The sequence below is a fragment of the Protopterus annectens genome, chromosome 2.part1 (genome assembly GCF_019279795.1).
Source record: "Protopterus annectens isolate FY-2018-M chromosome 2.part1, PAN1.0, whole genome shotgun sequence".
Classification (NCBI taxonomy): domain Eukaryota; kingdom Metazoa; phylum Chordata; order Ceratodontiformes; family Protopteridae; genus Protopterus; species Protopterus annectens.
In genome coordinates, this window is record NC_056729.1 from 721,975,497 (window position 1) to 722,000,487 (window position 24,991).

Below are 24,991 nucleotides of genomic sequence, written 5' to 3' on the forward strand. Positions count from 1 at the left end.
GTGACTGCATGATGGTTGCTTTGCCATGGAGGATGACACTGTAGGTATACTGCAGTGGTACCCCATGTTGTGTAATGTCAACTGCAATACACCTTCACCTCATGTGGGGGTAGCCCGTGGCCTCACCAAGGTGTTTGTACATCCACTGTTGATGGCTCTTTGGCCATTTTTGTGCTGGCATGGGTACATCTGACAATGTATGTTAGGGTCATTCAACTGACCCAGGATCAGAGTACAAACCTGACTCCTAATATAGTCGATGAAATCCATATAGGTCGAATGGGCTTCCTGGTCACAAGTGTTGGCCGGTAGCTAGCTGTGATTTGAATAGGTGTATGCTGGCAATGGTGAACTGCCCCTGTAGTGTCCCCTGTGCATCTTACTGCCTGTACAGTGTGGAGGTGTGTAAGTCTCTCGTATATACTGACACCCCATGTCCCATGGCCTTACCGGCTACACCTTGGTGTCTGAATTTATGATAGGATGGTTGACCAGGTAGGCTGGGGTGCTCTCTGCAGCTTTGAACCATGGTCTGCGTGGCTGCACAGATGTCTGCAATACCCAGGGTTAGGACTAGTTGCAATGAGGGCAAGGTCATGTGCTCACCTCTAACATTTAGTAGCATGGCTGTCAATGTGTGCTGCACTGACACATGTATGTTGTTAGCGATAATTCAACACTTTTAATAATGGAGTCACTATGGTGCCTGCTGATAACTAGTGGCAGACGCATGAATATCAGTGAAAACAGATGGAGGCCATCTCTCACAGAGCATTGTAGTCTGTTTATCATATCATCTCAGACTCCCAGGTACAGGAACCCATGGAATATCATAGGATAAATGTGCACATGTTAAGGCCAATCATTCCCTGATTGTACTGTGGCATCGGTCTGGGTGACAGCATAATGCAGCATAAGACTAGGGACATAACTGCCTGTGACACATAACCAGTATCCTCAGTCATGTCTCAGTGCATATAGTTCGGGGACGTACATGTCAGGTCATCCACACCAATATATACTGTGACAGACCCATGACAGTACAAGTTGGTGAGAGATAGCAGTGCGTATGCACTATGGTGGAGCTTGCCACATGACACACAACTGTCACCATCCACATACACAGCTAGGTCAGAGGCACACCAGTTTGTCTCCACTGGAGTCCACTGTGTGTAACATGTTTGACATGGGCTGATGCCTGCATGGCTGTGGGACACAGGTGTGTGTCTATGTGTGGTATGAGCTGTGTACAACTGTGCCATTCATGTGTGGCTCTGCCTCTGAGATCCCCTTTATTTGTGAATGTGTATGTTGAGGACCACTGCAGATGACTGTGTGTGTTGTGTAGGGTGCGGCTGGTTTGTGAGGTGTACTGATTGTGTTGACAAGCTATTTGGGGACAGACATGCAGCCTTGACAGGGACAGAACATGGACTGCAGATTACTACTGTCATTGCATTTCTCACACAGTGTGTTCCATGCTGGTGCTTGTAGATGGCTGTCCATCTATGCACATGAGGCAGGTGCTACCCAGTGCCAAGACACCCATATCAACCACATCGGCTGGGAAAACTGTAGGACATTTCAGCCATATAGTTTAGGATCTGAGGATGAAGGCCAGGGAGATCTGAGGTGTGGGCCTACAGACCACGTGATTACTAATACAGTAGGAGGCTGACAAAACAGCACACCATGTAGACAGGCTATGAACAGGCAGTAATAGGTGCAACAGGTACATGCATTGCAACACCTCATAGTGCATGCAGGAAGTAGCATGAAACATCAGGATCAGGGGCCAACGCATGCTGTATTGTCAATGTGTTGATGATACCCACAGACATACTGTGCTGATCGATGGCAGGGTTATGATGTAGGGGTTAGCGGCAGATAGTGCCAGCGAATGTAAATGTGCAGGGTCTGTACATAATGTTGAGCAATGTATGCAGTCCTGTGATGTGTTCCCCTGTTCATGTCTGTCAGGTGGGATGTACAGATGTCACAACCCACCCTTCTCAGAAGCTGAGACCACTAAAATTCATGATCCCCTGAGACTCCATCAATAGGCGCTGTTGTCAAGCTTTTTACAACAACCAGCAACAATGTGCTGCACTGTGGGCAGACCTGGTAGCAACAGTGAATGATGTGGGCCACCAGGACAGGAGCTACATACAAGTCCAACAATGTGCTACTGATGTCATGCAACACATACGGCAAAGGGCTGCATCTGTGGCCAGGAACCATGCTGGCACAGTGGGAGGGCCTGCTACACAACCACCACTGTCTGCCACAGCAAAGTTCCTGGCACACCTGGGTTCAACCACCAGCTCACAGGAAATCATCACTACATATGTCGTGGAGGTGGGTGGTACAGATTCCACAGCTGAGAAGTGTCCAGGTAAGCTGCCAGTGCTCATCAAGTTAATACTGTAGCATTCACAGTGGCAGCCTCTGCATACCTGTACACATATGTGAGGTCAATCAGCATTTGTGGTTGGGGATTTGTAATGTCCACATGTCCACACATATTGTGAATGTTAGCAATTTGGGTAGTATCACAGCTTGTACTGTACATGTTCATAAATGCACATATTATCCTGTACCAGTGATGCCTGTGTGTGTCCTGACAATACCTGTCTCCTACAAATCCATAGGTTTCTCTGATGTGGCTGGGGTACATCAACCTGTAGCTTGTGAGTGTGGAACTGTCATGTAATGGCTCACCTATACCCTAGGCATGTTAAGGGTTGCCAGTTTGCCATGCACATGCCTGTTAAGCATATCCATGTTGCAATACATGCATGTTCACTTGTGGTAGGGCTCACTGTAGTGCATCACATTGGTATTTACAGTAGCATATCTGCAGGATCTGTGACTTGTCACGTATCTCACAGGTGTACAGTACTACCATTAACTGCATGTAGCTGCACTGCATGTTATTCAGGACCTATCCTGAGTGTGTCTGTTGTGGTCTGATTGTGTGTTGTGCACATCAATCTGAAGGTGTGGTGTGTATAATGCCTTTGTGGCACCTTGTGTGTGTGTGTGTGTGTGTGTGTGTGTGTGTGTGTGTGTGTGTGTGTGTGTGTGTGTGTGTGTGTGTGTGTGTGTGTGTGTGTGTGTGTGTGTGTGTGTGTGTGGATCAGCAAACATTATAGTGCAGATAATCATGTATAGTCATGTTGTCTTTCCCTCACAGGTGACAATGGCTGTTGGAGTATGCCTTCCTCACAATCTGATGTCAGTGTTTCATCAGACTCTGATGAAGATGGTGGCCATTGTGAGGCCCAGGCAGGGTTGTTGGGGGCTGGATCTGCCCCATTTGTTGACATCACACTTCTAGCCCCAATGTCACCACACACGGTCAGTATGCTCAGACATACCCAGTCCCCAGCAGCCACAAATATTGTTCAGTCAGAGGGTGGTGGCATTGAATAGGGAAGTGTGAGGACTATGGCATCTGTGACTGTAGACTCCAGCATTAGCCAGAGAGCTGGTGATGTCCCAGCCAGGCAGGTTGACAGGGGTGCTCAAAGGAGGATGGCTGCCCATCCAGCACCTGTCAGAAGTGTCATAGCATGTGTCAGCTGACTCAGGTTTATGCCCATCATGAAGGCACAGGCACATTGTGACCAGTACACTAGACAGATGCTCTGGGTCATGGCTGATACACTGCCTGGCATACATGACACCCTCCATGGCATTTGTGATGCCTTACATCATTTTGCTGATGTAGGGGATTGATGGTGGGGTGAGACATTGTCATTCCTTAGTCATGCAATGTCTGTGTTTGAACATGGGGTGGAAGTAGGACATTGGACACATGGCTGTGGGGTCAGCAACATTAGCTGATAGCCCACATGGCCATGCACAGTCACACTCCTGTACTGTCAGTACCACCAGCACTACCGAGGGGAGGGTGCTGTCCACACCACAACATGGCAGGCCATGGGTACATGGTCCTGGGTGGTCCCATGAAGGACACAGACCCAGCAGACACTGGTCAACATCAGGAAGTAGCACTGCATCTGGCCTTGGGCATGGTGTTGCCAGTGCCACACCTGGCAGAATCAGTTCCCATGTTCATGGCCAGAGAAGGTGAACTGTACATTCTGTCATGTATGGTCCATGGCTGTCCAACATACCCTCATGTAGGGCTAGCACACGGCTTGACTGAGTGCATGCACACACAATCACACATGACTGTCACATGCAGGTCACCAACAGACACAAAGCTCCTCTCCATGGCCCAGCTGTCCAGCACCCCCTGACACACACACATGATGCCAACTGTATGGCACAGCCTAGCCCTTTATCAGCCCCACATCTCACCCTGTGCATGTGATGATACCTGTGCCACATCTCTGTTATCCATACCATCAATTCAGGGGCATGCTAATATGTCTCTGATGCACAGGGTGAATATAGTACAGGTAAGGGCAGTGTGTACTGTAGTAGTGTTATGGCCTGTAAGGTGCTGCCTGCTGTCAATTGTCATGCGTACACATCAAAGTGTATGTACCTTTGTGCCATTATGCTTTATTGCTGTTAGTACTGCTGACTGACTGTTGTTTCACAGACCTTAGTCTGTTTCCATTTCGGGTGTCATAGGTTCATAGGTTCATAGGTTCATACTAGGCTATCTGCCCTAGGGCATTTATAAGCCTAGCCAGAATGTGTTTGGCTTTTGCCACCCATTTTAAATTTATTTTGCTATGCCCTTTTTCGAGGTTAGTATACTGTGCCTCTATCTAACAGTGACACAGAAGTGATACCTGGGGTAAACCTACGATCTCCCATCCACTCATCAAGATTCCTCTTGAAGAGAGTCAATGAGGGACTCTGCCTAACCTGGACTGGGATTTTATTCCAGAGTGAAGGGAGCCTCTGGGTTATGAATCTGTCCCTCCAGCATGTCCTATTTATTTCAGTGCTGAGGTTCAAGTCTCTCGGTAGCTCGATGGGATTTGGATTTTCTGAGGTGCAGCATGTCCATTAATTCGGGTTGGACATGGCTTTATACGTCAGGCACAGATCGCCTCTGAACAGGCGGTATGCCACTGAGTAGAGCTGGAGTTTCTTTAACCGGGCAGCATATGGCATCTGTTTGAGCCCTTTGATCCTCTTGGTGAGGTACTTTGGGTCTTTCCAGTTGCTGCAGGTGTCTGGTAAGGTACATCCCAAAGGGGCATTGTACTCAATTATGGGCCTGATGAGGGATGAGTAAAGAGGCACGATGACCTCCCTGATCTAGATGTGAATCCTTCATGATTAGGTGGGCTATATAAAATGTTTTCTAACCACTTTGGCCACGTGGTTGTCAAATGAGAGATTGCTATCAACTTGGGTCCCCAGGTCCCTAATTACTTCTTGTACTTAATGGATTTCCACCTATGTGGTAATTTGTGGGCACTTTGTTTTTGCCAAAGGGATGACTATACACTTTTGGCATTTAGCTTGAGGCCATGGCTCTGGCACCAGTTGTCTGTTTCTATGAGGCCGTTTGGAGGATGCTTGTGTCGGCTGGAGAGTCGATTATGGTGCCCAGTTTGCAGTCATCTGCGACCTTGGTCAGCCACAGTCCTTCTGTGTTGGCCTGTTCCTCAGAAATATATACCGAACAAGAGAGGTCCCAGGACTGAGCCTTGTGGGACACCACTTGTAACTGGTTTGAGTCTGACATGGCTCCAGCAATTCTAACCATGTGGGTTCTGTCCTTGAGCCAGTTTGCAATCCATCTAGTGACATAGGGGTTTATATTTAAGCTGGTGAGCTTATCTATAATGCCCGAGTGGTATTGTATCGAAGGCTTTTGAGGTCCAGGTAGGCTGTGTGGACCACCTTCCCCGCCAATGGCCTTGGTGACTGTTTCAAAGAAATCAACCAGGTTTAAGAGGCAGGATCTGCCCTTAACAAAGCCGAACTGGGTAGGATCCAGTGTTTGTAGGTCCCCAATATCTTTATTTATGAGGTCCATGATGATCCTTTCCATAGCTTTGCAGACCAAGCTAGTCAGGCTTATGGGGCGATAGTTTCCAGGATCCGCTGAGGCACCACCTTTCTGGAGACGGACGCGTGTTCCGCTACCCGACTCGTTGGGCACATATCCTGTAGTAAGGCTGAGATTGAACAGTAGTTTATGTTTGGGTTTAGCTCTTCTTGAGTTCATGTAGGGGACAGCCGGGACACCATCTGGTCCCATTGATGCTGTGTTTTTGCTTTGAGAGGGCTCTTACCTGAGCATCTGAGATGTCAGGGGCACTCTGCTGGGATAGATATTTGCTCTTTGGTGGAAGTTTGCTGAACCTGTCAGCTAGGATGTTGGCAATGTCTGTGGGTTCGTGTATTTTGTCATTTGGACTAATTCTGAGCATATCTGGGAATTACCACCGGTTCCTAACATAATTAAAGAAAGCCTTGTGATTATCCTTAGTGTCCTGTGCAATTTTTCTCGGCTGGCCTTAGACAATTTTATGTGTGCCCGTAGTTTTTGCTAATACTGATCAGTGATGCCTTCGCCTTTTGGGATTTTGCTTTATCATTTAGTAGCTTCCTCCTTCTATTGTATAGTTTGTTTATGGCTGGGGTCCACCAGACAGGACGTCTGCCTTTGGAGGATTGGGTCTTGGTTTTATTTGGGATTGCATGATCCATGCATTCCTGAAGGTGTTCATAGAATGCGTTTATAAAGGATTCTGCGGTCTGGGCCATATTTTCCACAGGCCCGGGGGCTTTGAAGGATTCCACCTCAGTTTTGAGGAGTGTAAAATTTGCTTTAGAGAAGTTTTTCACTGTGGTTTTCTGGGCAGGGGGTGGGGTCGGGATGTGAATATCCAGTGAGATTAGTTTATGGTCTGATCTTACCAGTGAGGGATACACTATATCACACACACAATATATTGTCAGTGTGCCTAACTCATGGTGGGCTGCTACCATTATGGTAGCTGAGGATGTTGGAGTGGCAGCACAGAGACCTTTTTATCAGCAGGGTATGGCTGTATGTGTCCATGTTTACCTAGGTGTATATGCATGGAACAGTGTGTGATGGACAATGGGGGCAGACAGAGTACCTTGCATGCATACCCCTTGACACAGCGTGCTACTCTTACTACATGTCACCTGGGAGTTCTGTTGGATCACAGGTTCATAGGTACAGAGGAGGTTACTACAGTACTGGCGCTGGGTCCCTTACAAGCCTATCCAGTACTCTATCCCCAACAGACTCATCTATCAGCATCTGTTGGCCCTGCTATTGCTTGACATACTTTGGACAACTGGGAAAGATTTTTTTTTTACATCCACTCAACTTTGATGCAGTTGATGAGGGTCTACATGCTACTCTGTTTGATATTTTTAGGGGAGTGCATTCCTGACACAGGGCAGTCTCTGGGAGACAAACCTGTCTCTCCAGCTAATTTTTATTTTTTATTTTTTGCTGTGTCATATGTAATTCAAGCTTGTGATGCTGGTAATGTGCACAGAGTTATAATGACATATATGGGGCAGCTGTTGAAGGGCTGAGCACAACATTGCCATCTAGGCATGCCACAGCCCACCTGTGGACAACCTGTCCAATAACAACTGGGGCAGTACTGATTCAAGGGTGTCTGCATGGCATAGGTGTTGAAGTCCATGGATAACCTTTGTGGGTGTTAATATAGCCTTTCCTTTTGGTGCAGATGTCTGCATAGGTATGTACCAGAACAGCCATGCTGCTAAAGTATTGTTGTACTGACTGAGGACTATACAGAGGTAATGTCCAACTTCTGTCTAGATGCAGTCCTTTTACCTATGTAAATGAACAAAATAGCAGAAAACAGTGGCTTCCAGTTATGAACTCCAAATGCTCCAAAAAATAGCGTACAGAATCTTTTATTACCGCTTTCATCAACTGACTTCCTCAGAATGCTTAATACAACAAAAACACACCCTTAAATACACATTTCAATTAAGTAAACAATTAATTAATTAAAAATTTAAAGTTATATTACAAAAAATATATATGTACCCAAAATCTAATTTAAAAAAGAAGACAATAATAATTCATTGTGTTTGTCAATGTGTAATTTCCTATACTTTAAAAAGCATTTTACATTAATTGTTTCATTAAGACCTGGTGGTTGATCTGCTTTTAATTTTATCTGCCACAAGGTCTCTCTTTGTTCAAGGTAATTTTTAAAATCACCAGCCCTTAAATCGTGTGTGCAAGCTTCCAAAATAGTAAAAACAAATTTCTTAAAATTTGCGCAAACAATAGAATGTTTAAATAATGCACTTTTGGGATCTTTAATCTTGATGTTGTATAAATGCTCTTTAATCCGTGTACCCAAACTTCTCGTGGTCATGCCCACATAAAATGCGGGACAGACCGTACATAGAGCAATATATACCACACCAGAAGTATTACAAGTAAAATATCCTGGAACCTCCATTATTCTATCTGTAGTAGTGATAGAAATAAATGAACCTGTGGAGATATACCTACATATTTTGCAATTGTAACAGCAAAACATTCCCTTTTTTACAATATTAGTTTTACTAGTTGTCACTTTGTTATGTTCAAGCATTTTCTTTATGTTGTAATTATTCCGATAAACAAAATTTGGTTTATTGCCAACCACCTTATAGATGTCATTATTTCCCTGTATTACTCTCCAGTTTTTTTCTATAACTGACTTAATATTGTTAATGTTGGTGTTCATTCCCAAAGAACAAATTAATCCTGGATCTATAGGACTACATTTTTCTTCTTGATTTGTTTTAGGTTTATTCAAGATGGCCGGATAGTATGTTTCATGTTTATCAAATATCTCATTACCACTGTCAATTACCAGCTTTTACCTATGTGGTGAACCATGTCTAAGCCATTTCTGACCACTGCCACTACTTCATGGGTGAATGCGGTAGTTTTATCAACATGAGTAGCCTGGTCTGGCAACGCAGTTTGTGCATGTATGGGGTTATTGATGTGGGAAATAGTGGGTCCATGTCCTCACCACATGGTACAATTATACTGTTTTCTGCATTCAGCTGGAAGCCAGAACCTGGCCACCATTTCATACCTGATGTATGACCCCATTGCAGTGTATTAACATTGGTTTGTGGGTCAATGACAGAAAGCACACTACTCACAGTTGCCACAGCTTTAGGCGGCACCTAAATATGTGGGAGGTGGCAGTTTGCATTCATGCCTTCATACAAGTGGGTCATTGTGGGTGGAAGCTATACACAGGGTGTACACATGTTTACATATTGCACACACATAGGCAACACAGGGTAGGGTTCCCACCTTATCAAATGTGGAATGTGGGACAGGTCTTGTAGTATTGTGACACTTGGCAGTATATACCATAACCCATGGCAAGTGCACCAGACAGGACTTCCCTTTGTTTGCCAATATGATTGCTTCTTTGTGTCACATCACCATAGGTAATACTATTTCTCATACCAGTAAGGTGCTTCTGATGTGAATTAACTGCTTTATGCAAGTAGTAAACAACCTTAGAAGATGTTTGTTGTCCTATACTCTGGGGACCTCTGTATTGTTTGTGTCATTCTCACAGGTCACTTCTGGCTAAATATGGACTGTAACCTGCAGGGTGGGACAAGTGGTGGCCATAACTCCCACATCTACAGATGTATTCAGAATGTCCTGATGTTTGCTACATATTTTTGTTCCATTTAGAATAACATTGTGGTTTTCTGGCAAAGTTGTGTGCATTCATTAAAAACTAATGTTATACAATACTGACAGATATTTGCTTGTCAGACTTCATACCCTTCAGAAAATGCATTCAAATGCACAATCTGTTATGCTATCTCCTGTGTATGTTTGTCAGAGCAATATTTAAAGATTGACCCTAATATATGGGCTTTCTCCCACTTTTCTGTATGGCTTTCTGCACATCTCTTTCTGTAAGGGGTCGAGAGGTATGTTTGTGGCCATAACACAGGCACACTGCTGCAATATATACATATGTACACACATATACCCACTCATGAACTGCCCTTGTTGATAGTAGATCCCCTACCTGGCTAGTTATAAGATAGCGCAATATACATGGGGCATGAACCAGAGAGGTTCATAGGTATGTACTAGGCTAATGGCCCTGAAGCCTTTACAAGCCTAGCCTATAGTAGTGCCCTTGCACCATGCCACCCAACATTAGTTCCCACTGCCTCTTCAAGTAGAGCCACTGGAGTGATTCCTGGGGTGAACTTTCTATTTCCCATCCACTCATCAAGATTTCTCTTGAAGAGGGCCAATGACGTGCTCTGCTTGACATGTATGGGAAGTCTATTCCAGAGCATGGGCAGTCTCTGGGTTATGAACCTGTCCCTCCAGCATGTTCTGTTGATTGTGGTAATGAGGTTGAGGTCTCTGTAGTGTGTGGTGCAGAGGGATTGGGATTTCTTTAGATGTAGCATGTCTAACAGAGCTGGTTAGACATGGCTTTGTAAGTCAAGCAGAGATCACCTTTTAGTAGATGATACGAGACAGAGAATAGCTGGAGTTCTTTGAGTCTGTCCATGTAGGACATGTGTTTAAGGCCTATGATCCTCTTCATGAGGTACTTTTGTGGCCTTTCCAGCTGTTGCATGTGTCTAGTGAGGTACAAGCCAAATGGGGCATTATAGTCGATGATTGGCCTAATAAGGGAAGATTAAAGAGAGATGATGACCTCTTTCTTCCTGGATCCAAAAGCCTTGGTAATGAGATGTGCCACATAGAATGACTTTCTGACTGCAGTGGCAATGTGCTGGTCAACCTGTGTTCCCAGATCTCTTATAATGCCTTCAGTGTTCTGTGGGCTCCCGTTGATGTGGTAATTAGTGGCAACTGCGTTTTCCCAAAGGGGATGATAACGCATGTTTTGGCATTAGGTTTGAGGCCATGGTTCCGACACCAGTCATTGGTCTCAATGAGGCCTTTCTGTAGGATGTCTACATCACTTGGGAGTTAATAATGGCTCTCCACTTGCAGTTGTCTGTGAGCTTGGTCAGCCAGACTCCCTCTGTGTCAGTCTGGACTTCTGAGAAGTAGAAGGCAAACAGGAGAGGACCCAGGACTGATCCCTGTGGGAGTCCACTCATGACTGATCAGCAGTCTGACTTGAAGTCTGCTACTTTCACACTGTGGGTTCTATCTGTGAGCCAATTTGCAACCCACCTAGTGATATAGGGGATGATACCTAGTTTGCTGCATTTATCAATAATTCCTGAGTGGATAATGGCATCAAAGGGCTTGGCCAGATCAAGGTAGGCTGTATGAACTGTCTTGCCCTCATCCACAGCTCTGGTGACTGACTCAAAGAAGTCAACCAGGTTGAGCAGGCATGATCTACCTTTCTCAAAACCAACTTGCATGGGATCTAGAGGTTGGAGAGTCCCTGTATCCTTGTTAATTAGGTCCATGATTATGACATGCTTCATAGCCTTACATATCAGGCTCATCAGGCTAATGGGGTGATAATTCCCAGGGTCTGTAGTTGCTCTCTCTTTATGGAGAGGGATGACTGTAGCAGTGCACTATTTCGTAGGGACAAAGCCTGAGGTGAGGCTGTGACTGAACAGGACACACAGATATGATGCCAGTTCACTTTGTAGTTCATGCAGAACACATCCTGGGATATTGTCTGGTCCCATGAAAGCTGTATTATTGGCCTTGGACAATGCATCTTTAAACTGTGCTTCAGTAATGCTGGGTGTCTGGCATTCCTCCGGTATTGTGATTGGTCCTTTGGGGGAAAAGAGGGGTAAAGTTGGCACTGAATATGATCGCCAGTATGGTGGCAATACCTGTTGGCTCAGTATAGGAGGTACCATTGTGCAGTAACTCAGAGCAAAACTGGGTATTGCCATGGAGATTCTTGATATAACTATAGAAGGCTTTGTGGTTGTTTTTAGTGTCTGCCACAATTCTGCCTTCATAGCTGGCTTTAGAGGATTTGATGAGGGATCTCAACTTTTTGTTGAGGCTAATAAGGGAATTTTTTCAGTCTTGGGACATGCAACAGTTTCTTCCTTCTGTTGAACAGTTTATTAATGGCAGGGGACCACCAGATTGTCTTCCTTTTTTTGGAGGAGAGTGTGTTGGTTCTTTTGGGTATGGCTAGTTCCATGCATTTATGTCCATGTTTGTACAGTGCATTGGTGTATGATTTGGCAGTCATGCATCTATTTTCCATTGGCATGTGTGCTGTGAAGTTAGACACCTCTGTTTTTAGGAGCCCAAAGTCAGCTTTGGAGAAATTTTTCATGGTGGTTACCTTTGCAGGGGGTATGGGTGAGATGTGGATTTTCATGGTGATTAGTTTGTGGTCGGATCTAACCAGGGAGGAATTGACTATTGGTGTAGAACAATGGTTGCCCATGTTAGTAATAACCAGGTCAAGGATTTTGCTTCCTAGTGGAGAATGACCATTTCCAGGGCATTGGAATTGATGAATTCCAGGAAGCATTGGGCCAGTGTATTGGTGCATGAGTAGTTGTCCCAGTTGATGGAGGGGGTAGTTGAAGTCACCTAGTATGAGAGTGTTAGGTTGGATCCTAATAGTTTCCAGGGTGCTTAGGAATGTGGAGTGATTGTCTTGGGACATGGTTGGGGACCTATAGCAGGCTATGACCTGAATCACTGTCTTACCCAATGTTAGTTGTGCCTGAAATATCTCAGATGCGTTATGCTGGGCTATTAATCAGGAGGTGTGCATATCCTTTAAGAACATGGAGACACTACTGCCTTTGGAGCTGTGGTCCATGTTCTGGGGCCGGAAGGAGTGGGATAAGTTATAGTCTGGTAGCACAGGGGTGCTAGCTGCTTTAAACCAGGTCTCCGTTACAGCACAAATGTTAATGTTCTCCATTGAGGAGTGCTCAAGCAAGTGCATCTTGAGATTTAGACTTCTAGCGCTGAACAACATGATCCTCAGATTACATTTATAGCTGTCACAGTGGTAATTTGGTCTTTAGAACATTGCCTAAAAAGGCACTATAGGGGTGGCAAGAGCTTTAGCCAGTATCTGGAAACCCAGGGGTGACAGATGCAGGCCATCTCTGGCAAAGTATCGAGGTCTGTCAATCATGTCATCCCAAGCAGACAGATACTGGATCCCCTTAGAATGACACCAGAAATGTAGCCAATTGTTGAAGTTAATAATTTTCTGCTTGTACTACAGTATAATTCTGGGTGATGGTAGGATGCTGCTCAGGGCTAGGATCACACCTGCCTGGGACATATAATCCGAGACCTCCTCCATGTCTCTTTTCATGTAGTCCAGGGAGGTGCATCTCACATCATTCACACCCACATGGACAGTGACACAGTCATACTTGTACTTGTTGTGGAGTGACCTGAGTGCATGTGCTATGTGTTGGATTCTGGCACCTGATAGACAGCTAACTGTTACCTTCTCCTTATTCAACATAGTGAGTGGGACATCAGTGTGCCTCACTATCAAGTCACCTATGATTAGTGTATTGGGCAAGCTGTTTTGTCTTAGGGGGTTAGGTTGAGGGGCACAATTTGTAGGTGAGCTATGTGTCTTATGGTTTGTGTTGTGTTGTGGTGGGCAAGTGCATTTCTGCCTTGGAGGTCTCTGCTGTTTGGGTAGATTTCTTTTGAGAGCCTCTGCGAAGGTGGGTGTGTAGTTTGTAGTTTGTGTTTTTATGTGAGAGCTATGATGGTGGGTGTTCTGGAGGGCTATGTGTTGCATGTGGTGTGGTGCAGGTGTTGACCTTCTCCTCTTGACCAGCTATTCCAATCTTGGTTTGAGAGTGCATGGTTTTCAATTTGGATATATAAGTGCATCTGTCAGAAGTCTGAGTGTTGGGAGATAAGAGGAGAGGGTTGTCTGTGTTAATGAGACATTGTCTACACTGCCTCAGAATGCCCAAGTTTACCAGATCAATAGGAGAAAGCACAGAGAACTGACCTTTAGACATGCCAGGAGGGATGATCATTATTACTAAGTACTGGAGCTGATCCCTTATATATTCCTTTTACAGGAAAAATGTCACTCAAGATGTCTGAGTCTGTACAGAGCACTGCCAAACACTGGTGGGGAAACTAACACGTAAACCTGAAAATTTAAGGATGAAGTATTTAGGCAGATAATCTGAAGTTAGAAAGAAATCAAGCAGTAATTACTGAAAAATAAAGGATTAGCTTGTCAAGAATGATGAAAAGAGGGGAGTCGCATGGATGGTTACCGCATGGCTACTACTAATCCTTGTGTCAGCACAGCTTCACTCTCTTGGGATATAATACTCCTTTGCTTCTTCTCTCAGCAGAAGCAAAATGTTAGCACCAATCTCAAGAAGAGAAGCAGGCCACAGCCTGTTTGGTGATCCACAGTCTTGTCCCAGATGACGCAAGGGTCTACAGGCTTGTAGCCTTTTTCTGGTAGATGCCTCAAATAGCAACCAGACCAATCAGGTACGTTAAGCACAGACACTCACTGTCTAACCAGAAAGAGTCAGGAATCAATGCACTCTGCTCCTACTCTCACCAGGATCAGAATATAAGTACAGATTCCAAGTTGTCACCTATAAAGCAGTTATTAAGCTTTCTGGTGATCAGCAGTTTCCAAGAAATAATGTAACTGCACTTCTTCTCTCACCAGGAGAAAACCAAATCAGTAATCCCAAGATGACTGCTGAGAGGCAGAATGTGGGCTTTCCAATAACTGGTGGTCTTGCAGTAGATGCTTAAAGGTAAGATGAAAAAAATGTGGGTGGTCACTTTTGTATTCTGGTATTACAGAACACAGTAGGATGGCCAATAAATTTAAATAGTTGAAGGGGAGTGATTTCACAAAATGATAATTTTGTGCTTACTCACACCAGCCAGTAAAAGCAGAGAGGAAATTAGATATATGGTCAAAGTAACATAATGGGCAGGCAACTAGAAAGACAGTGGTGTTTAAGAACACAATAGTAACAGGGTGGGAAGGTGGGAAAAAATTCAGTCTGACTCATAAGAGACAGAGCTTTGGTCTCTTCAAATTTTATTATGCAGTTAAAAGTAGAATACAAGTAAAACAGAGTGTAAAGACAACAAATCACAGTATACAAAATAGAAAAAGCCATTAAAGCCATGCAAAATACAACAAATACAAAGCAAACTAACCTTTCCTTTACAGCAAACTGTAGCAGAGTCTGGGTGAGCCTTTCTAGTAAAGGATATACTGTTTTGCAGTGTCTGCCACTAATATTCTGGAGTTAACAGGGTGGCACAGGCACACAAAGTGTTATGGGCAGACAAGACAGCCATGCTGCTACAGAGGATATGCATGCACCGACACACACACACACACACACACACACACACACACACACACACACACACACACACACACACACACACACACACACACACACACACACACACACACACACACACACACACACACACACACAGTCATCACTATTGTGATTACAGCCTCTACCTATCTAGTTGTATGTAGTATAGTGCTATTTCCTTAATGCATATGCCATGGAGCTGATATGCCTGTGGCATACCTCTCAACCTGTTAGAACAATACATGTGGACAAAGCCTTTAATAATGAGGTGATAGAGGCCCAAAAATAGGGACAGGTTTTACATATTGCTCTTACAAACATAGATAACTGATGAACCAGTTTTGTATTACCATTACTTTTGTGAAGGGCATGAAGTCTGACAATCAGATGTCTGTCATTATTTTCTGACTTCAGCTCTTAATGCTTTGCCACTGATTGGCCAGGAAACCATACTTTTATAACACACAGAAAAGCTATATGAGGCAATGATCTGGACATTCTTCAAGACTGTATACAGTTGAGAGCTATGGCCTGTAGAGTGTGAAACAGTGCATCTAAGGTTGATGACATCAACAGGCTCCATCAATTAATGCAATGGGAGAGTCAGGAGTGCAAAACAGGCCTCAAAATGGTATTACATACACACTTGGCAGTCTTAGAACCCCTGCCTATCTAGTTTATTGTACTATAGTACTACATATTTATTGCATGCACCACAGAGCTTATATGCCTATAAAGTGTCCAATGCTGTATCTAAGGTGGATGACATCAGCAGTGCCTGTAAGCAGGGCAATGGGTGGATTACAGGGTGGAACAGGCCTCAAAATGGTTTAACCTACAAATACACACACAGCTAGCAGTGCTGAGATTAGAACTCTTTTGTATCTAGTTGTATGTACTACAGTACTACATAAATATCTCATGCACCACAGAGCTTACACAGCTGAGGAGTGTCCAAATGTGCTTCTAAGGTGAATAACATCAGCAGGCCTTGTAAAGTAGGGCAATGGGGGTTTACTGGGTGGAACAGGCCTTAAAATGGTTTAATCTACAAGCACACACAGTCGTCAGTACAGAGATTAGAACCCCTTCCTATCTAGTTGTATGTATTATAGTGCTAAGCACTAATCGCATGTGCCACAGAGCTTATATGACTAAAGAGTGTCCAATGTTGCTTTTAAGATAAATGACATGTACAGGGCCGGTAGAGTAGTGCAATGATGGGTTAACAGGGTGGAACAGGCCTTAAAAGGCATTGTCATTGTACACACATAGGCAGCAAATACAGACAGCTGCAAGGGGATAACCATAAACACACACACAGACTTGCATTGTTGGGATTAGAACCACTACCTATCTGTCTACACTACAGTGCTATGTACTTACCTCATGCAACACAAGTCTCATTCAAGTGAAGAGTGTCTGACACTGCTGTTGGCGTGGATGACATCAGTAGCTGCTGACAGGTGGGCCACTGTTGTGGATGACAGTAGTATAAGGACCATAAAATGGGTGACTGTTACACAGACACAGGCTTGTTGGGCATGTGTATTCTGCTGTAAATATAATAGATACAAAAACACACACACACACACACACACACACAAGACAGGTGATGTGAGATTACAACCCCTACCTTGCTACTATTACACAATGGAGCTCACCTTCATACTTGCACGTGACACTGGTTACAATTGGTGTGCAAATGGCTACAGCAGTACTTTACTGTATGCCTTTCAGGGTGTCTCTCTCTGTATACCTCTCTCTCTCTCTCTCGCTCTCTCTCTCTCTCTCTTTCTCTGTTGCTATCTGTCTCTGTCTGTCTCTCCCACTGTGTTTGCCTGTCTATACTTGTTATATTTGAATATTTTACCTATATATATGTCTGTATATCACATTCATTAGATGCAGATATATCTTATATGTGCCACATACAGATAGATGAGGGTACTCCTGTCTGATGGGGTGGTGAGAGACAGTTAAGGTGTACATAGCTGTGAGTATGCAAAGGCATATATGGATAACACAGTTCTATAGGCAGATGTGGGTTTAGACATGGGCTGTAATTCTTTAAGTGTGGGAGCATGCCCAGTATGACCTTCAATAGCCACAGTGGGACTCCAATCCACAGCTACCTGTACTTCGGTCCAGAGTTTTGTGTGCTACAGCCAATTGGCTGATGACCTGTGTAAATAGTCCAGCATCTCAATACTATATTGGCTGAGGGATCTCCTGGCTGTGTGCTATCCTTATTAACTGAGTCATATCCTGTGGTGGGTACAAAGGATATTGGACTAATTAGAATTTTCCATAATATGTGTGGTATATTCTACATAGCACTGTGATTTCCTGGTATGTCAGTGGCAGATTAGTATCGCGTAATGTGAGAAACCACTAACAGACATTTGTTTACTGTCTCCATACACTGCAGGGAACTATGTTATAGCACAAATTGTTCTAGTGTGCACATTCTAAGTTTATCTGGCCAGTGGTTACCCTTGCCCTTATATGTGTTTCTTTGTCCTTCAGTAGTCCAGTCACACCCTTTGTCCACAGTTGCTGCTGTAACATAGTTGTAGTTATGGTGTGAGTGGAGTAGAAGTCGTAACATCACACACAGGGTTACAGACTTCACACCTCTGACTGTACATGTTTAGCAGGCTGTCCATCATTGTGACCCATACATCTGCTGTGGTCCTCAGATGGTTTGTTTTTTTTCACTGTGATTATAAGGCTACATGCTGGCCATAGCTGTCAAGCTCTTACAGGCAGACATCTGGAAAGGCCCATATATAACAGTTAGACACAGCCCCAGACATGGGGACAGGATCTTAATATTGTTCTTCTAAATGTAGAAAGTTGGTACAGTGGTTTTGTATTAGCTTGCATTTTCTTATGGGTATGACATCTGCATTTCAACTGTCTGTCATTGATGTTTTCACATCAACCTTTATTGTTTTGCAAATAGTTTGGTAGGCAAATGCAATGTTATGACAAGCAGAACAGATATGTGAGGCATACGTGTGGACATTCTGTGAAACCGTGTCATTCTAGTGGTATGGATGGTGCCCACTTACTTGTTGTCAGTACTACCACAGTAACATGGCAGCCTTTATATCCTGGCACTAGACTGACTTGTCACAACCTGCTGTTCTACTAGGCACTGTGTAGGTTTCTCAGAGCTGTGTACTATCCATATGTTTGGCCTCCTGTCCCTCCATTGTCTAGCTTTCCTGTAGTAACAAATATTGACTTCTAGACAGTGTGTACAACTCCTACCATAGGTTTAGCTGACATGCAAAATAGTGGGCACGGCCAGTGTCAAACTATGGACCCTGTCAACCACAGTACTATACTTAGTCCACTAAGTCCCAACAGACATCAGTAAGTGCTGTTTACTTCCTGACGCTATTAACGACAAATATAGCACATTGACCTCTGCATAGTGTAGAAATGGAACAAGTTATCAAGTTGATTGTGACAGTACTGGGGATGTGTGGTCTGCTGCTATTACCTTACAAACATAAATGTTACTGCAGTTCTATGTGAACACAGGTGTATTGGGGTGAGGGGGGCATACCTCTCAACTGTACTCATTTTCACAGACTGTCTAGGTGTTTGCCTAATATTTTGGGTCCATTTTTCATAAAATTGCGGTTGTGTGGAAAATTAGTGTCAACTCATTAAAGACTGAAGTTAGAAAATAATGACAGACATTTGAGTTTCAGACTTCTTAGCCTTCAGAGAACTTGTGCTACTGCAACACCTGTTATTCTATCAACTTTCTATGTTTGTAAGAGTAATATTTATGACTTGTCCCTGTTTTGGGGCCTTTGCCCACATTTCTTTATGGTGTTGTACAGATTTCTTGCTGTAAGAGGTTTAGAGGCATGTATGGGACTCCCACATTGGCATCCATGCATTTGTCCTATGACCCTGCTGTTTGTAAGTCTCTCACATAGTGCAGTGCATTTTGCTGGCTTGGGGCCTACTGCATATTGTGGGGCAGCCAGTATTTGGGTGAGAGTTCCTGTTGCCCCACATAGCTGTCCGTTTGTCTGCTGCTATCCTGGTAACCCACTCTATTCCCATGCATACATGCAGCAATACCATACATATGCTACCACAGTCTACTACCCCATTAATTTATTGTTAAGAAGAGTGACTTACTTTGTGCCAGCAGCAGTTGAGAGAACAGTGCTTCAGGGCTGACTCTGTCAGACGCATGCAGTACACAGCCTACACATGGTAAGGTATAGGTAATGTGATGTGGCTGGCATCCATTTTACTGTGTGCATGTAAGCCGAAGTGAGGTGTCAGTCCCTGAGTCCTTAGGGTGTCAGTATATGTGCTATGCATTGCTTCTTTGCCAAGACTAGGGTGTACTATGCCCACCTACATCTGCCTATAGGGACAATCTAAGGGGGTTCATCCTCCAAGTCCCCCTGTGCCTGTGGGGACCTTGACAATGGTGGGGATCTGTATGTCCCTTCCCAGTGATATTCCTGCCACAGCTGTTTCCATAGGATCATATTGTGTAGCATGGCAGATACTATGAGCATGTGTGCATATGCAGCTGGGGTGTACTGCAGGGCTCTACCAGATATGTTAAGGCAGCAGAACCGTGACTTGAGCAGCCCAAACACAAATTTCTACGATGTTCCTAGTTTGTGCATGTGCCTTATTATGGAATTCTTCAGTTAGTGTGTGCATTTCTGATGGGTGTCATCATCCATGGTTCCAGTGCGTAACCAGCATCCCCCAATAGATGGCCATACAGGATGTTCTCCCTGGTAAATGCCTTGTACAGCTGTGATGCATGCCAGATGTGAGAGTCGTGATAACTGCCAGGGCTGCCAGCACATACATTGATGATAATGCCCTGGGCATTGCACATGACCTAGCAGTTGATGGAGTGATACCCCTTGTGGTTGACGTAGACTACCCTCCTCACCAAATGTTTTTTTGATGTGCACATGAGTGCAGTCTATGGTACCCAGTACCTCTGTGTAATGTGCTACATGGTGGAAGAGACACATATTGCTGGTCATCTCTTCAGGGGTGTTGGAGAAATAAATGTGCTCAGTGGCATGTGTTAGCATGACATTCAGGAACTGGTGGAGTACCCTAGATGCGAATGCCTGTGAGATCCCCATGATGTTCCCTATAGCTAGTATTCTTAAGGCTACCATACCTTTGCTTCCAGTGGGTTGAGTTCTCTTCTGTTGGCTCTGGGTCTTAGGTGAGGTTGGCATAGCTCAGTGAGTTGTTGAAGTATTTCCCTGTCCACTCTGTAGCACTCTATTATCTCCAGCTCATGTAGCCCCTGAAAGGTTACCTTGGGACTGAATACTCATCTCCTCCTCAGTCTGGGCCTATTGTCAGCATCATCATCATCATCACTGATCTCATTTTGCTATTCAATAAACTTGGCTCATTTCCATACCCTGAATACTGCACTACACCAGAGCCTATGTCCTTAGCAACCACTATAACCTGCCATTGTATGACTCTGCATGCTGACCAGTATAATGCAATAACTTTGCATAGCTGTAAATGTCATATTTTCCACTTTTTATTTTTTTTGCAAAATAGAATGTTTGTGTCACTGTGCGCCGCTTAAACATGCCATAAGTATTAAAAAAAAAAAGTTTAATTTTTAATATACTGCATTACATTTGTAATTCACTGGCCATAGTTTTGGCCATTTCCATGCCTATTGGACATTATACCACCTTTTATTTAGGTTGTTACAGCCCCTGTTTAATTTTCATCCTCCGGTAGATTGTTTGTAACCATGTACATTTTGAAGGCTTACACAGCACCTAAATTGGTGCCTTTATACTTCCAGAATCGCAAAATCACCTCATTTGCATGTTTTTTACCAGCAGATGAGGTGATTTGCATTCTGCAGACACCTCCATGTCTGCAAGATGTAGGGAAGCTCATGCACACCTTGAGCCTTGTTTCCTGGATCGCTCGGTGGCCATGTTCCATGTTCGAGCCTTACCACTATTCCTACATGGAGAATCACTCCGTGTCGGGTTTATTGAATTACCCCCATGATATCAAATGACACTAATTTTTGGACAGAAGGAATCAAGGATATTAATGAATTTATTGAATACATTAAAAGCACTACTACTTTTTTGAAATTTACTAAAAATATGAGTAATAGCAGCATTGATTATTTGGACTTACAACCTATAAAAATGTTATAAACAGTACTAATGAATCTATGTTTTTTTATAAGCCAAACTTCTATAACTCTTACTTGCATTTTACTAGTTAAAATTCCTGCTGGTAGGAAAATAATTTGGTTAAAGGTCAGTTTGTAAGGCTGTTCAGTTTAATTTCTGAGGACTCAATGTACTTGGTTGAGTCAAATAAATTATGCAAAATGCTTGCTGAAAGAAGCTAGTCTGAAGAATTGGTATGTAGTATCAAGTTTAGCATACAGAGTGAGAGAAACAGTAGGTAAATACTGATTTTAAGGGAAAAAGTAAAGATGCCATTGGTGACCACTGGTGCTGATAAGAAAGGTTGTGATAAAGCAATGGTTTTAGCCTATACAAATTGCAGTAAGCAGGTTAATCAACTTATAGGTTCATAGGTTCACAGATAGGTACTAGGCTATTGGTCCTAGGGCCTATATAAGCCTAGCCAGAAAGGTACCCTGGCTTTTGCCACCCAAGAATATTATTTTCCTGTGCCCCTTGTCGAGCAGAGCCACAGAAGTGATCCCAGGGGTGAATTTCCTATTTCCCATCCAATCATTAAGATTTTTCTTGAAGAGTGCTAATGAGGAGCTTTGTTTGATATAGATAGGTAGTTTGTTCCAGAGTATGGGAAGTCCATGGGATAGGAATCTATCCATCCAGCATGTTCTGTTTATTGTGGTGACAAGGTTTAGGTCCCTAGTGTAGCTCAGAGGGATTGGGATTTCTTTAAGTGGAGCATGTCCAACAGCTCTGGGTTTGTCATAGCTTTGTATGTTAGGCAGAGATTGCCTTTGAGTAGGAGATATGCAATGGAGTAAAGCTGGAGTTTTTGAGAAGGTTTGCATAGGGCATCTGTTTGATGCTGGTAATCCTTTGTGTGAGGTATTTCTGCGGCCTTTCCCATTGTTGTAGATTTGTTTTGAGGTACATACCAAAAGGGATGCTGTATTCTATAATGGGTCTAATAAGTGACGAGTAGAGGGGAACAATGACCTCTTTTTTTCCTGGATGAGAAACCTTTTGTGATGAGGTGCACCAATTAGAAGGATTACCTGACTACTGTGATGATGTGATTATCAAAGGAGAGACTACTGTCCACATGTGTCCCAAGGTCTCTTATCACACTTTCGGTGTTAAGTAGACTACCGCCTATGTGGTAGTTCATGGGTACAGAGTTTTTACCAAAAAGGATGACAATACACTTTTTGGCATTGAGCTTGAGGCCATGGCTTTGACACCAGGCATCTGTCTCAGTGAGGCCATTTTGTAGGATGTCCATATCATTAGGAGTTTCGATTATGGCTCCTAGTCTGCAGTCATCTGTGAACTTCATTAGCCAAAGACCTTCTGTGTTAGCCTGTACTTCAGAGAAGTAGATACCAAACAGGAGAGGACCCATGACTGAACCTTGTGGTACTCCACTTGTCACTGGTCTGAAGTCGGATTTGGAGTCTGCTACTTTCACAGTGTGGGTTCTGTCAGTGAGCCAGCTGGCAACCCATCTTGTGCATAGGGATTTATACCTAGTTTAGTGAGTTTATCTATAATTCCAAAGTGGGGGATGGTGTCAAAAGCCTTGGCGAAATCTAGATAAGCTGTGTAAACCACCTTACCTTCATCTACAGCTTTGGTGACCACTTGAAAGAAGTCTTTCAGGTTTAGGAGATATGATCTGCATTTTACAAACCCGAACTGGGTGTGGTCCAGAGTTTGGAGATTACCAATGTCATTGTTTATATGTTCCATGAAGATACATTCCATAGCCTTGCAGACCAGGCTCATCAGGCTAATGTGGTGGTAGTTCCCAGGCTCCGTGGTGGCTCACCCTTTGTGGAGTGGGATGACCGTCGCTGTGTGCCATTCAGTTGGCACAAAGCCTGAGTTAAGGCTATGACTGAACATGGTTCTTATGTGGGGTGCCAGTTCATTCTGTAGTTCATGTAGAACACAGGCTGGGATGTTGTCAGGTCCCATGGATGCTGTGTTCTTAGCTTTGGAGAGTGTGGTTTTTACCTGTGCAGCTGTAATTACAGGAACTTTGCATTCTTCCGGTATAGAGATGAGCCCTTTAGAGAATGAGAGTGGGGTAAAGTTAGCACTGAACCTATCTGCCAGGATGTTGGCAATATCAGTTGGTTCTTTATATTTAGGGCCATTGTGCTGTAACTCAGAGCAGATCTGAGTGTTGCCATTGAGATTAATGACATAGCTATAGAATGCTCTGTGGTTGTCTTTAGAATCAGTGGCGATTTTGTTTGCATAACTAGCTTTGGAGGATTTTATGAGGGATCTCAGCTTCTTACTGAGGCTGACCTGGAAGTTCCTCCAATCATGAGATTTTACTCTTTTTTGCAACAGTTTCTTTCTTCTGTTGTAGAGCTTGTTTATGGCAGGGGACCACCAGATTGGCTTTCTTTTTTTAGAGGATAGCATCTTGGCTCTGTTAGGGATTGCATGATCCATGCACTTTTATTCTTAAAAAAACGGAAGGGGATCCAGTATCTGTCTGCCTGGGATGACATGATCGACAAACCACAATGCTTTGCCAGAGATGGTCTGCACCTGTCACCCCTGGGATGCAGGTTACTGGCTAAAACTCTTGCCATCACTATAGTGCCTTTTTAGGCAAGATTCAAAGGACAAAACCACCACTGTAACAGATAAAAGCATGCAAAATCTGAAGGTAATGCTGCTCAATGCTAGAAGTCTAAACCTCAAAATGCACTCTCTCAAGGCACTCCTAAAATGGAGAACATTGATATCTGTGCTGTAACTGAGACCTGGTTCAAGACTCCAGAGAGCACCCCTGCAATACCAGGCTACAACTCTTACCACACTTTTTGGCCATCAAACCAAGGCCAAAACACTAAAGGTGGAGGAGTGTCCATATTCACCAAGAATATTCATACCTCCAGGCTAGTTGCCCAACACAATGCATGTGAACTTCTCCAGGTGCAACTAACACAAGGTAAGACTGCAATCCAAATTGGTACTTGCTACAGATCCCCCACCATGCCCCAAGATTCTCACTACACCTTTCTAAACATACTGGAAAATATTAAGATACAACCAAACACCCTAATACTGGGTGATTTCAACTACCCTGCCATTAACTGGGAAAACTACTTGGGTACCAACACCTTTGCTCAATGGTTCTTGGAATTCATAAATTCAAATGCCCTGGATCAACTAATCCATTGTCCCACCAGGGGCTCCAATATCCTAGACCTGGTCATTACCAACATGGGAGATATATGCTCCGCACCAGTGGTCACCCACTCATTGGTCAGGTCTGACCATAAGCAAATCACCCTTGACATCCACATCCCACCCCCAGTAAGGAAACCTCCATAAAAGACGTCTCCAAAGCCAACTTCATGCTACTTAAGTCAGAAGTGACAAATGTCATGGCACCCATGCAGATGGGAGCTGAAAGTTCAACTGCTGAGTCCTACACTAAGGCACTGTACAAG